Here is a 15,629-nt window from a genome sequence, read left to right on the forward strand (position 1 = left end):
AATCAAATAACACCACAAAGAAATATAAAACACAACTACGGTTCGTGGCATGAGGAAAGGAGACTTTCTGACCAGGAAACTTCAGCCTAAAGAGTCACTGTCTTAGTAGAGATGAAGTGACTGTGTCAACCAACAACTATTGCACATATAAAGGCTCACTAATAAGCATGTGCAAGACTCTATAATGAACTCCAGACTGGGCAATGATGAACTCAGCCAGAGGGGAAAGAGACACCTCACCATGAAGGTGACACTAGTGCTTCACCTATGAAAGTTTCATAAGGACATATTCTTGCAGAAAAGGGGAGAAAGAAAGGTATCTCAGAAAGAGCTATTGTATGTGCCAAAAAGAACAGAAATTGGATAAAATTTCAAATAATGAGAAGCCATTTTCAAGGGTAGAGTCAAAGGTGGTTGCCTCAAAAAAGAAATAAAGTTACCAAAATATTCAAGGACCAATCCGTCAAGGCCATGTACACTCTGCTACAAACTAAGAGTTAACCTGTACAGCCTGCCCTGGAGGTGACAAGGGGATACGGAAGGTGGAATTGGGAGTGGAACATGATCAGAACTGCATTCCAGACAACTCACCCAGAAGACAGGGAGGAAGAGAGACCCGGAGAGAAAAACTCATGGCAATGAGACCAATAAGAAGCTGCTACTATTTCCCAAGGAAAGGAGTACTAGAACTGTGAATTTCTTGGGTTTCCTAGCATACATTGGTATTCAAAATGTATGTTAAATGATTAATTAATAAATGACTAGAAAATAATGTTGGCATACTAGGGTAGGGCTAGAATATAAATAAGAATCATAAAAGACAAGCAAAAACGTTATGCCCTGATGCTATAGGAAAAAGGGAGTCACTGAAAAATTTTGATCAGAGGAGTGACGTAATGTGAAGTATGATTAAGAAGGTTTGCTACGTTATAGTATATCTGATAAAATGAATAAATGATAAAACTATAAGTGATTTAAAAAAAAAGTATAAGTGATTTAAGTAAGCTTATAAGACATCTACAGTACTTCAGATATGAGATGAAAACATTTAGCCTGGTAAGGGACTCACATGAATATAGAAAAAAAGAAAGAAGAAAAGACATTTTTCAAAGAAAAACAAATGACGTTAATCAACAGACTAGATCAGAGATCAGCCAATTTCATCTGTAAATATTCGGGTCATAGACATTCAGGTTTGTGGCCACACGGTCTCTAAAACATCCACTCAACTCCATGACTTAGCGGGAGAGCAGCCCTGCAATCCGGAGACAATATGGAAGCCAATGGGTGGGGCGGTATTCCAAAAACCTTGATGAACAGAAGAGGCAATGGGCTGGATCTGACCTGCAGACCAGCTTACTGATTCCAGGAATAGACACCGCTGAGGTGTGGGGTGGGGTATATCAGTCATTAGATTGTTCAGTCATGAGTGGTAGAAAACCAGAAATAATGGTTCAAAAAGAATTATTTCTCTCTTATAAATGAAATCCACAGGCAACAGACAGGCTTGGTGTGGCAACTCCACAATTCGAAACAATGCAGTTTCCTTCTATATCAGCTTATTTTATTTTTTTCCACCATGTTCAGCATGTCACTGCTAGCTCTTGGTTCAAGATATTTGCTTGAGTTCCCGCCATCACAGAAGCAACTTAGCAAGCAGATAAGCAGAATGGTAAAAACGTGCAAGGCCCTTCCCTTCAAGGACAATTCTGTAAGTCACAAAACCTTTCTATTTGACTAGCTGTCTACTATCACATAAAAGCAAAAAAAAAAAAAAAAAACAAACCACTTGTCTCAAAGTAAACAGCTAAAGACCTTAAGCCTTTATCACTTATTCTCCCTAAACCAGAAAATAGTTTTTGGTTCACCTCTTATTTGTTGGCCCGTATAAAATTTCTTATTGGCTGAAAGTTATTCAATAAACTGTTTTCCTTCTGTCTGAAGTAATAAAATTATACAACACTATAAACATTTTCCATGTTTAACTCCAAGATATTTGGTTTTCTGGCTAGAAACAGTAGAACTTTTGTTTTTAAAATTAAAGCAGACCCTTATACCTAATTTGTCTCAGAATGCCAAATAGTTTTCTCTTGTTTTCTAACATTACTATCACCTATTCCCAAAACATATGCACATAAAAGACACCGACCCCATTTACTCTGGTTGTCCCTGAATACAGTTCAGTGACATAGTGTGTAGAAAAAAAAATCAACAATGACCAAAGAGAAAGATCTTTTAAAGATTCTAGTTACAGGAGATTTATGAAATGAAACTGTTTAAAGGAAGCAAGAATCTAATGCTGCAGCCATTATGATAAGATATTTCACTTAGACCTGGTACCACAGATGCAGTATTTCCTTTTATTGAGACATAAATAATTTGACTTTCTTTAAAAAATGCTTATGACTAAAATTGCAATCATAAAACAAAAGACTCACTAAGTTCCTGGCTTTTCATATTAGCAAAAAGAGATAAAAATTAAGCATCCCAGACAACTCTAACAAGTTAAGAGAATTGGTCCTTAGGATCAAGCAATAGTTCAACATATGTTGATACTAACTCTCAATTAAAAACCTAATTCAAGAGCTAGTAAGTTTTTACTTCGAGACTGAAAAGAAGTAGACAATTTAATTAACATTTAAATTTTGAAACCTGATTTTTAAATTATCTCTCCCATTGACCTTTTTTTTTTTACTTTTAAAAGAATTTCAAAAACAATAAATAAAGCACAAAACTTTCCACGTTGTAACCGAAGTCATACTCTCTACCCTAGATTTTCAGATATATCACAACTCACATAATATTTTTATTACCTGACATTTTAATCAAAGATCAAAAACTTCACTAGCCAAAGCATTTCCAAAACTCTGTGAAGGAAATTAACTTTATGAAATGGAACTCAACTACATATTTTGTAATGAAATTTTATATTACATTTCAAGAAGGAATGCTATCCTTATAAAGATAGCCAATGTGGCTCAGACAGTAATAATGGTAAAAATATTTGACAGAAATGTGAGAAGTAAGAAATCTTTTAATAATCCAAAACAATATTCAACTTTTAGAAGTCTCTGTAAAATGTTTACTGACTCTCTCTGGGTATACCCAGGAGGCTAACCTGAGTGATTTGGGAAAAACTCTTAGACCTCACAGTTATATGTTATATGTTATCCCCCTCCCCCTCACAGTGGGGAGGAGGATCACTTGAACACATTGTTTCAGGGAGCTCCACATGTCTAATAAGACCACTAACTAACCCACCATTATCATGGATTGCTAACAAGATCACTTCAAATGCTTTGAAAAGGTATTTATTAATTACATGAGTATTATATATTTACTTTTCATATTAAAAATATACTGAAATTTATAGCATAAAGTATGTTTATGACCTTCTTAAAACTTTTGTCATATCACTCTCCAGTTCGATAGTCATTACTATGAGTTGGGAAAAAAACAAAACAAAACAGCCTGGCTTTCAAGCAACTCTAAAATCTGGTCCCCCTTATCTTAGAGTTATTTAACCTTTCTCATGATATACAAATGTGAAGTTCTTTCCTTGCCAAATCAGCTTTATCACATTTTTTTCATACCATACCAGGCTCCTTCAAAACTCAAGATTTCAGACATTATTTATAACTCCTGACCTTGTACTAAAATCGCACTACCATCCTCACCACCCAGTGTAAACCCTAATGTTCTCAGGGACCTGTCCGAATATGCCCAGCCCTCTTATTTCATTATACTACGCTATTTTGACACCAGACATCACTTGAAAATTCTTCTGTAAGCAATAAACATTTCTGGATAACAACTAATACTGTGGACCTGCTTTGCATTCCACCACCAGTCATAGGTTGAAGCACCTCAGAATGTGACTGTATTTGGAAATAGAGCCTTTCGAGAGGTAATTAATTTAAAACAAAGCTGTTAGGGTGGACCCTATTCTAATTTGACTGCTGTCTTTCTAAGAAGAGAAGATTAGGACAGCAAAAGAGCAAGACACCAAGACTGCATGCCCATTGAGGAGGACCACGGGAAAAGGCAGCAGGAAGGAGGCCACGTGCAAACCCAGGAGAGAAGCTTCCTATGAACCTGACCCTGCCAGTACCTTTACTATGAACGTCCAGCCTCCAAAACTGTGAGAAAATCAATTTCTATAGGTAAGCCATCCATCTGTGGTGTGCTATTATGGCAGCCCTGGCAGACTAAGACAGCTGCCACATGCCCGGACATGGTGTAAAGTGTCTTCCTTATATTACTAAGTAATCCAGAATGCCTCTCTATGTGAAAAGAGTGGTTACTATTTTAAAAAATGAAAAGAAATTAAGTAATTTGCTTAAGCTCTCAAAGTAGGCCCTAGTACAAAGTAGAAGCAAGGTCTACTTTCCTGTGAAGCTTATGATATTAAACACCATGTTTTAAAGACCATATGTAAATGATACAAAAATAACATTACTACTAGTCGTACTGGTTTTTCTGGAGAATGTTGATAGATGATAAATTGATGGATTAAAAGATAGCCTCTTCTTTCCTTTTCCTTTTCTTTTACATATATTTTAAGAACACATGTAGCCATCAGGTACCACAATTAAGAATTTATTATTTAAAAGAGCTGTTTACAGAAATGCTCAAAGAATGGAATTTGGCACATGTGTGTTTACCTTGGTTCCACCCATATTATGCCTCTTTCTACATAATCAAAGGTCAGTGATAACCTAAAATAGCCAGCATATTTCATGGATGTGTCAAAATAGTGTAGTGAAATAAGTGAATTTTTAATAATATTTTTATATCCTTGAAAAAAATACATCACATCAGTAACATTTCTATCATCATGATAGGTATGTTTTCACTGTTACATCTCTGAAATTGGTACACATACCTTAGAGTTGTTGATGGTGTACTTTAATTCACCAATTGAAGTTACATGTTACCTCCTAGACTCAAGTAAAAAAAATGAAGGATAACAAAATCAGCTATGAAGCATCCTTGTGATGAGGGAAAGGGATACACGAAAGGAGGGTCAGCTAACGAAAAATGTTGCTTATCCCCAATTTCAGTGCAGACGATGGAGAAGGAGAGCAAAAAACAGCTAATGAAATAGCAAGTTTAGCAGGGTAAGTCCTAGAGGTCATCTCAAACATCCTAAAGTCTTGTAAGAAAAAAGACAAAGAGTTCTTAGCACAGTCTCACACACACACATTGCAAAATGAAAAACCACCCAACAGAGGTAAACTCCACGGGCGCAGTGTGCCCATCAAGTGGAAGCCAGTCTCGCACTTTATAATCACACCTCATATACCGCCTTGGAAGGCAGGCCTCCTAGGTGAGGCATCGAGTTTCACAGCCGTGATCAAACACAGGATTGTTAACACTAATCCACAGCAAGGTCTGTGAATGAGAAGAAACAAAGATAGCTAAATACTCACAAGAAATATGGCCCCAATTAGAGGACTCAACACTTGCCCCACTGATTGATTGTTATTTTGGTAAATAAACAAACAATAACAACCATTGAATGCTGTGTGCATCAAAAGACTAATCCACAACTTAAAGGGCTTTTTTTAAAAAATCACAATCAAGTCTGTTCATCTTTAGATATCACATAAATAATTTCTATTTCTGTTAGAAACTAAAGGATTTTCTTTGATGTCACAAGGAATACAGCCTACATTTCATTAGAAAAAGACAGAGTTACAACCAAATCAAATTGAAACTAAGACGGTTTCTTTGATGAGTGAAAAAAAAAAGATAGATTAATTTCTATTATACACAATTTATGTTATAAAGTTAGACAAGAGCACACTAAGTCTATCAAAGTTGTTAAAAAGAAAATTCTAGTCTGCTATGCACCCAAGTAACTAGAAATTAAATCCAGAACGCTACCCCATAAATATTTATCAAACTCAACATTTTGTTCTATTTCTCACTAGAGATGAGCCTGACCAGTTGTTTTTAATCAGACAAATAGGGAAGCATTAAAATCTGATGTAATCTAAATTATAAAAGCAGTTATAATATTATAAAATAAGCTACATCACATTCCAAAAATTGAAAGCCTTTTATCTTTTGTGCTGTGGTTGATAATTACATTATCTCTTTAGGAGACTGAGGCTATCATTTTTTAAAAATGAGCTTTCCTTTAAAATAAAGATTACAAGACATGATTAAAAATTATAATAAAACAATTTCAAAATGTTGGATCTCGAGGAATTGTAAAGCCTTTCATTTCACTCTGAATTTGTGGAAAAAGTAAAATTTATAATCATGATCCTAACTAAAGAAAATCTATTGGCAACATCACGTTCCTCATTTTAAAAAATAGGGATAATAGCAGTTACTGCCTCATATACTTATTGTAATAATTAAATGACCTAATAGATATTAAGCACTAAGAACAATGCCTAGCATAGCACCCTGTGAGTGTTTGCTCTTAGGATTAATACTCGCATTAGCTAACAGCAGGAACAGAAGCAGTGTGAGCATTGTCTGCAGGCCCAAAGGATGTTGTTACCTCACACAGCTGCCCCTTTCAGGTGCACTGCACAGGAAGCTCTTTCCACTGAGCCCAGCGCTTATAGACATGGTTCTCTTTTAAACTCCTACTGATATCTTAGTCTGATTGTATTGATATATCCCAAAATTTAATTACATTTTCAATTATTCGCTGTTGTGTATGTTCATCTTAAATAATCAAAGGGATTATAAAATCCTTAAAGGGCCTGACCAGGCAGTGGCGCAGTGGACAGAGCTTTAGACTGGAACGTGGAGGACCCAGATTCAAAACCCTGAGGATGCTGGCTTGAGTGCAGGCTCATCCAGCTTGAGCATGGGCTCACCAGCTTGAGTGCGGGGTCTCTGGCTTGAGCGTGAAATCACAGACATGAGCCCATGGTTGCTGGCTTGAGCCCAAACATCACTGGCTTGAAGCCCAAGGTTGACGGCTTGAGCCCAAGGTCCCTAGCTTGAGCAAGGGGTCACTCACTCTGCTGTAGCCGTTCAAGGCATATATGAGAAAACAATCAATGAACAAGCAATCAACAAATAACTAAGATGCTGCAATGAAGAATTCATGCTTCTCATCTCCCTTCCTATCTGTCTGTCCCTATCTGTCCTCTCTCTCTGTGTGTCTGTCAATTTTTTTTTAAATGGTAAAAAAATAAAAAAAAATCCTTAAAGAGACACATAACTACACTGTTTTTTCTGGTTTTCAAACTTCAACTTCTTTTTTTTAATTGGTTTGAGAGAGAGAGACAGACAGACAGGAAGGAAGATGAAAGGCATCAACTCATAGTTGCTTCACTTTAGTTGTTTATTAATTGCTTTGTATATGTGCCTGGACCAGGGCCCTCAAGCTGAGCTACCCCTTGCTCAAGCCAGCGACCTTTGGCTTAAGCCAGTGATCTTGGGCACATGTCGATAATCTTGCACTCAAGCCAGCAATTGATACTCGAGCTGGTAACCTCAGGGTTTTGAACTGGGGACTTCAGTGTTCCAGGTTGACACTGTATCCATTATGCCACTATTGGTCAGGCTCAAACCTCAATTTCTGACAACAACCTCCTTCAGAGCAGAAGACAGACACTGTCTTCAATTAACATCAGTCTCAGACAAGGTAGAACACCTTAAAGGTACAGACTACCTTAAAGGTACACCTTAGGGTCCAGGCCTTCAGGCATCTTTCATTTTAAATAGAGAGAGAAATATGCATATTATAAAGTAGCATAAATTCCGAGCTAAATCACATACCTACTATGATGTCTGTTGTAGGAAATTCTAAAGAAGAAAAGGTAACTGCAGTATAGAGGGGTTAGGAAAGACCTAATGGAGAAAGACTGTAAATGTTAAGAGTAAGTCTTATATAATGATAATAATAATAGCTACCAAAGAACACCAACACCGCAGTAAATAATTTTTATACAATAAGAAAAATAGCTAACATATATTGGGTGTTTAGTATATGTCAATAACTATTGTAAGTGTTTTATAAATATTAACACATGTGATGTTCAAAATATCCCTATGAGCAGGCACTTTTGTTTCCATTTTAAGCATAGGGAAGGCACAGCACAGTAAAGGTTAAATAATTTGCTCAAGATCATACAGTTAATAAGTGGAAGAGATGAGTTACAACCCAAGGAACTTGGGCTCTCAAGTCCGTCCTCTTCATCATCATGCTAAATAAACTACTTCAGTTATGAGCTCATGTGATTTTCATAACAATCCTGTAAAAGAAGCCGTGCGTACAAAATGTGTAATCTATGTGAATCGAGTTCCTGCAGTGTGCGGTGCACAGTCTGAGCAGCCATAATGATCTGCTCTGCGTGGGTAGATGGTTTGATAATTTAGCCAGAGCTGCACAATTTGTCCAGTCAGAATGTGAAACGCAGTCAGTCTCCTTTCACTTAAGCTTGGAATCAGCAAAACCAAGATATGGTAATGAGCAATATTTGTATCTGGGGTTCAAGAAGTAGACCAGCTTGGTTTGATCAGAGAAAGAATAAAGAGGAAGGTAAAGGCACTTACTGTTCATCTTAGTTCACTGCCCACCTGATCTCTATGTGCTGGATGAGAGAAAAATCACTGGATGTTCCTGAAAAGCACAGTGTATAAAGTACTGTTTCAAAGAGATGAGCCTATCGAAAGTACATGACAAGGACAAATAGTAAGATAGGAAAGAAAAATTAAATGAACGGCAATAGAATAACTGAAGGTTCAACACTGGAGAGATGGCAGGAATGGATGGGCTCTAAACCACATGCAGAAGTTCTTAAAATAGAGTTGTCATAGGATGCAATTCATTATTAGATTTAAAAATATTTTGGAAATAGAAAAACTCTTACAAATACAATGTGGACAGGCTATCGCAATTGGGAATAAAGGCATATTGAATAAGGGCAGAATGAAAAGGCTGTAGTTTTCCAGGTCTAACTTAGGGTCTATTTTACATGATGTGCTTTCATTTTTGCATTTTGTATTTGCAATATTGTAAATTCCCTAAAAAAGGTAAGAACAATGAGTTACAAAGTAAAATATAATTAACTGTGTTTGTCACACTTATATTTGTACTACTTAAATTTCTCTCAAATGTCTAGGAGAAACAAATCAAAAAAAGAGCATCAATTTTGATGCAAGCAAGAAGTCCTTCAGTAACTGGGTGAATAAATAATTGTGGTACATCCAGAAAATGGAATATATTCAGCAATAAAAAAATGAGCTCACAAGTCATAAAAAGACATGGAGGAAACTTAAGTGCCTATTATTACATAAAAAAACCCAATTAGAAAAGACTACATAACTTCATGACTCCTACTATATGATATCCTAGTTTCTATTCATAGTTTTTTCCTATGAAAACTATGGAGAAAGAATGATTGGTGGTTGCCAGGCATTTGAGGGAATGGGGAAGGGAGAGAGTAAACAGGCAAGAGCACACAATGACAATACTCTGTATGGTAAAGATGGACACATATCATTATCCATCTATCCAAACCCATAGAATGTACCCAAGACTAAATGATAATGTTAACTGTGGACTCTGGGTGATAATGATACGTCTATCAATGTAGGCTCACCAATTGTGACAAGTATGCATCCTGGTGGGTGATATTTATGAGGGGAGAGGCCATGTATATGTGGAGGCAGTGTTATATGAGAAATATCTGTACCTTCCCTTCAATTGTGCTGTGAACCTAAAACTTCTCTTACAAAATAAAGTCTTAATTCTCTTAAAAAAAAGTTTTAATATAAAATTAATCAATCAATCAAATATACCAGAACTTTTGGGCATCATAATATACACATGTGATGTACTCATTCGTGTTCCTATATAGAGCCTGGAACCTTTTCTTTGAGAAAAATTACATTTGTCAAGGTTCAATATTTATAATCAATAATATTATAATGACTATGTATGGTGTCAAATAAGTATTAAGATTTATTAGTTAAGTTATATAAATGTCAAACCACTATACTGTACACCTAAAACTAATATATATAATATTAAATGCCAGCTATAATTGAAAAATTAAAAAAAATGTTAAAACACTAAATTTGATACTTATTCTTCATAAGTAATTTTATCCTCAGGAACTCCGCAGACAGGAATTAATACAGCCATTTTGTAGATGAGAAAACTGAGTCCTGGTTAAGAAATTTCCTTCAGGACCTCCTGAAGGGAAGGTCTGGCAATCTGCGAGCCTCTTGGAGACATGACCACAGACCCCAGACCCCTTTCCTCTCCACGAAACCCTCCTGCCTGGAGCTTCTAAATTGCAATCAATTCGGTAAAAACATCAGAAATCTGAGTCAGTAGGTTTACCCCGGTGATCTCTGGCTCTTAAAGAAGGAAATTAACTGAAAGCCCACAGCAGCGCTCTTTTCTGCTGCCTGCTAGCAAAAGCTGAAAGAGCTTCAAGATGCCTCCAGCTTCCTGTAAAAATATGTCCGTAAAAACGACCCCGACCCATATCTTAATGTCAGTCGTGAAAGAAATAGCAAATACTAAAGCCTAAGTCTCAGTGAGACTTGTTTGTTCCCCATAATAAGTTTTCTGGAAAAGAAATGCAACCTGTTCAAACACACCCAGTGTGAACTGGAGACTAGACCAAAACACCAGCACAGGTGATGTGACAGAGTCTGTGGCTCGCTCTTCTGCACTGATAATGAAACCAGATGTTTTTCTTTAAAAAGGTTAATATAATAGTGATTTTTTTAAAAAAATAAAGTTTTTTCTTTTATAGGTTACTATGTAAGGCAACTGTATAAATGAAAGATAGAAAAAATTAACACATTTCTTTTCTACCAGCTCAAAGCTCCTAAGGAAGCTGGCCGCCTTCACCGGATTCAGAATAACCTATTTCAATGATTCCTCAGCACAGGCAGCAGCTCGGCAAGATTATTTTCTCTGAGGGAGTAAACATAATTTGTGTCTGGCACACAATTAGCATTGCTGAATAAATAAAAAAGAGTGAATGAATTTTCATTTGCAAACAAATTAGAAATATAAATCCGTCCATGAAAAAAGCTAGCCTCTCGACTGACTGCGCCTTTCATTTCTGCTCAGAGAATGTATTTCATCTAAAGTTACACATTTCAGAAAACAAAGACATGTTTAATTACCTGTTTGACAGCATACATCTTGCCCACCTTCTCTCACTGTTGTCAGAGTACATCAATAAATTGTTTAAAAACGTTCGCTGCCTCCCTACCTGCTACAAATCAACCCCCACACTCCATAGCAAATCATGCTTCACTACCTTCCCCCCCCCCTCCCGCCCGCGACACACAAGCCCAGGCAGAGACTGATTTAGCAAATTTCGGCAGAAAACTAGACACCTGTAATTTTTTCTAAGGTGGGGGTGGGGGAGTAAAACCCAGGAGATTTTGTTGTGCAGCCCAAATCTGGAATTACAATCTCTATTTCATAAATAATGAAATGTAAACTCAGAGTTACAGAAATTGCCCAAGGTCACATGGTTGGCTAAGAAGGGCCACGGGTTATGTGAACTCTTACAATGAAGCCCCGTCCGTACTCCTCAAGAATAGGAGCTATGAAGCCACATCTTGATGTTCCTGGTACTTTTCCTGTTGTTTGTTTTTAGTTTCTATCTAAATGAGAAAGGTTAGTTACCTCAAAAGTCCTACTTACTCATTTTGTCTTAGGCAGAAATATTGTTCTGTGCTTTAATATAATATTTGCTTTGGAAACCTGAGAACTTCCAGTCAGAGGAGGAAGGCACTGTGAATGTTGCTTTTAGCTTCTCTCTAGCACTAACTTTGGCGTGCTGTCCATGTTCTTCCTTTATACTTCTCAACACGCTTGCTCTTCTGGGACTTTCAGAGTGACTCTGGCGGTGTCACTGTAGAATATACCACCTGGTATGGACAAAGGCACTTTAGAAGGGTTGAACGGTTAGAGAAATGCAGGCGACCAGGGTTGACAGGGGAACCAAGCTGTGGCCAGGAGGAGGCTAAGGGCAGAGGTGTAGAGTCAGAGAGTCCTGAGTGGACCCTGTCTGGTATGTGTCACTAGACGTGTTACTTGTTCCTACCTGTAAAATGCTTGCTTGCCCCACAGGACTGTGGGAATTTAATACATTTGCATATAAAATAGAGTACCTAACATAATGGCAGTCCATAAACTGCAGCTAGTAGTAGTAATTCCAGCGCAGTCAGTGCTCGATGTCACTGATGGGTTTCTGGAAATGATGACTTAAAGCAAAATGACAAATAATGAAACCAATTCTGCCTGAAGCTAATTGATATAAATAAGAATTAAGTTCCCACGTCATATTTCTGGTCACAAAACATCACCAAACTTCTAAATAAAGACCCAAAACACTTCAAATATTAAACATTGGAATAAATGTGAGCTACACATACATTTGAGAAAGATGTATAAAAACAAGTAAGGCAATTGTTTTCCAAACCACTGGTTCCAGTTCAGGGTCGAGGGGGGCTAGAGTCTATCCTGACAGCTCAGGGCACACTCACACCCACACGCACTCAGACTGGGACAATGTTGACAAGCCATTCACCTCACACATGCGCATGTTTGGAATGTGGAGGAAACCAGATCCTGCAGAAAGCCCATGTAGCCATCGGGAGAACGTGCAAACTCCACCCAGACAGTGGCCTCGGCTGGGAATTGATTGCTTTTCCTAATCACTGTTATACCAAAGTGACATCGAATGAAATGACTCTGTTTGAAGACCTATGGTAGCATAATCTGAATTTGTGAGTACTGGAAGAAGAATATTGTCAGAAAAAATGTGACTCGGGACTAAAGTCATGAAGAGCCAGAGAGTATATAGGTTGCAGGAGGCCTCTTTACAGAAATAAAATGAAATTGCAAGGACTAGAGCTACAGGAGCTTAGTCAAGCCAGAAAATTAGATCTTACTACAGTAAGTCCCCAAGTTACAAACATCTGACTTACATACAACATGTACTTACAAACCAAGCGTTATTAGGACTATTGGTAATCAACTGCAGTTGGACACCAGGGAAAATTATACCATACAGTTACTCAGTGACCATGGCAAAGAACTAACCAAGGAAGACCTTATGGAACTAAAGAAGCAGATGATAGCATTTAGGGAAGAAAACAGGGACCTAGAAACTCTGGAACTGAAAAAGTTTTCTATAAAAGTTAGCTGATGCATTTCAGATCATTGAACCAGGAATGGCAAAGTTAGAGGAACAAGATCCTGATACAGAGATGTTCACCAAAGTTTACTGCACAGCTACCAAAGGCCTGAGGGTCTACAGGGCCATTTATGATGAGAAAAAGAAAAGCTCTGTACAAACCTCCCTTGATGCCTCCTTCAAGAAACTGACTCCAGCAGCAGAATTAAACCCTGACTCTTAACACCAGGCCCATCCTCTCCAACAAGTCCATCTTCTGCAGCATCCAAGATTGTTTAAGGTTGTATTAAAAAATGTTTAAGTGTTTATATGTACAGAAAGGTAAAAACTAAGTACTAGACTAAGACAAACATCTAAGTTTCATTTAATAGGTAAATGTGCCTGTTCTAACATACATACAAATTCAACTTGAGAACAAACCTACAGAACCTATTTCATTCATAATTTGGGGACTGCTTGTACTAAACCATCCTTAGCTACTTGTCCAGCTGGTCCTATCATACAAAGGTATGCAAATTGAGCCCCAAATCCTGGTTCGCTAATAAGTGTATTGCTTCAGTTAACACATTTGTACTAAACACCCATTCTGATCTCAATCATGAGGCCGGGGGTTTCAAGTAAAGAAATGCTCCAGCCCTCAAAGGCTTTATAACCTAATAGCAAAAAGATTAATACACATGAAAGACAATCACTAATTAGCTCAAAGAAGTAGTCAAGAAGGCATCTAGAATAATTTTGACTACTGTATAAGATGAGCTTACTCCACACTAATACTCATAAGCAATCTTGTGCTAGCAAATCTCTTTTTCCAGTTTGTTAATGTGACGTTCTCTATGTGTTAAGCACATAAGTAATGGAAAACCAATCTAGTAGGTACAGTTAAAATTTTCTTAATTAAAAACGTATCACTTGTTTAAAGTAGTTCACAAAATGGCTGTGTTTAGAATTTCTTTTCAGACATATTGAATTTATATACCATGAAATCTCTTAACTCTTGAGTAATAATAATCAATCTAAATTTAATTATAAGAACACAAAGATTATGACCACACATTTTTTTCTCCTAGAGTCAGATCTTTCACCTGAATTTGCCTTCCTGAATATCATGATACAAACTACGAGTTCTAATCTCAAAATATATTATTTGAAAGAGAACAGCATATTTACTTAATGTTGACCTTTTGTTTGACTGGATAAAGTAATTTAGTGATTGAAGCTAAAAACTGAAAACTCATAATTTTTTTTACTTTTTTTTAATTGGTTTTAGTGAGAGAGGAAGGAACAGAGAGAAAGAGAGATACAGAAACATCGATCTCTTCTTCTATGTGCCCTAACAGGTGATCGAACTAGAAGCCCCTGAGCTCCAAGACAATGCTACTCAACCGAGCTATCTGTCCAGGGCTATAATTTATTTTTAATTCATAATACTAGGCTATTCTTAACAATATGTACTAAAGGTTCAGTTCTCGCTACTAAAAATTTTTATTTTATGTGGCTTATTTCAAAATTGCTCCAATGCCTTCTGTAAAAGCTTCCCCAGAACCCTTTTTTCTCTGTATATTATATATTTTGCCCATAAATCCTCACTTCAAACTAAATGATACATGAAAACAATGGGAAAATTGATTGATAGAAGTTTAGAATTACAGTTCCCTGATGAGTTCACAAGTTGGTATTTTTGAAACCACAATTTCCATTTTCACTGGGAATTCTAAAAAGAAAAAATAAACATTTTGCATTCTTACATTGCTAAACAGAAAGCAACTAATAATCTTCATTCAAAAAAAAAGAAGCGATGACAACAAAAATCTTAAAAATTAGAGCTTGTTGATACAAAGCAATAATATGTTGTTAATTTTAAGAGCTTACCTATGTATTAAGATTTAAGGAGAGCCTGACTTGTGGGGGTGCTGTGGATGGAGCGAGGACCCAGGTTCAAACAGCCGAGGTCACTGGCTTGAGTGCAGGCTCCTCCGGCTAGAGCCCAAGGTCACTGGTTTGAGTAAGGAAGGGGTCACTGGGTGGGCTGGACTTCCAACCCGTACCCCCATCAAAGCACATATGAGAAGCAATCAATGAATAACTAAAGTGCCGCAACTATGAGTTGATTCTTCTCATGTCTCTCCTCCCTTCTTGCCTGTCTCGCTCTATCACTCATGTGTGCACTGGGAAAAAAAAATACCTTTCAAGGAGATAAATATACTCACTAATATTCTATAACAATCACTACTCAATACCTTTAGCAAATATCATCTATAAATATTTCTGAGATCACTGATTTTCTATAAGTCTTGATTTATAATGAAATAAGGAACTATAAAAGATAACTTGGAAAAATTTCAGCATGTCAGGAATTTGATTTTTTAGTTAAAATAATCTGCAGAATTTTAAATATTACAGGAAAAGATATTATTTTAAACTTACTGGGTGTTTTTTTTTTTAACTATAGAAAACAGACACATGGAAGGCTTATAGTTT

The 15,629-nt window shown here is 36.8% G+C and overlaps 1 protein-coding gene across 3 annotated transcripts in view; it reads right to left on the reverse strand.

The window, feature by feature from the left end:
- BMPR1B (bone morphogenetic protein receptor type 1B) overlaps positions 1–15,629 on the reverse strand; it is a 422,111-nt gene that overhangs the window by 217,276 nt on the left and 189,206 nt on the right. The window contains exon 1 of one of the 3 annotated variants that reach the window (XM_066232953.1): positions 11,125–11,228. The exons of the other annotated variants lie outside the window; for them this stretch is intronic. The gene's annotated coding sequence lies outside the window, so the exon portion shown is untranslated. Of the gene's footprint in view, positions 1–11,124; positions 11,229–15,629 lie in introns of those variants that run through there. 3 annotated transcript variants of the gene reach the window in all.

This window comes from Saccopteryx bilineata, chromosome 5 (assembly GCF_036850765.1).
Source record: "Saccopteryx bilineata isolate mSacBil1 chromosome 5, mSacBil1_pri_phased_curated, whole genome shotgun sequence".
NCBI classification, from domain to species: domain Eukaryota; kingdom Metazoa; phylum Chordata; class Mammalia; order Chiroptera; family Emballonuridae; genus Saccopteryx; species Saccopteryx bilineata.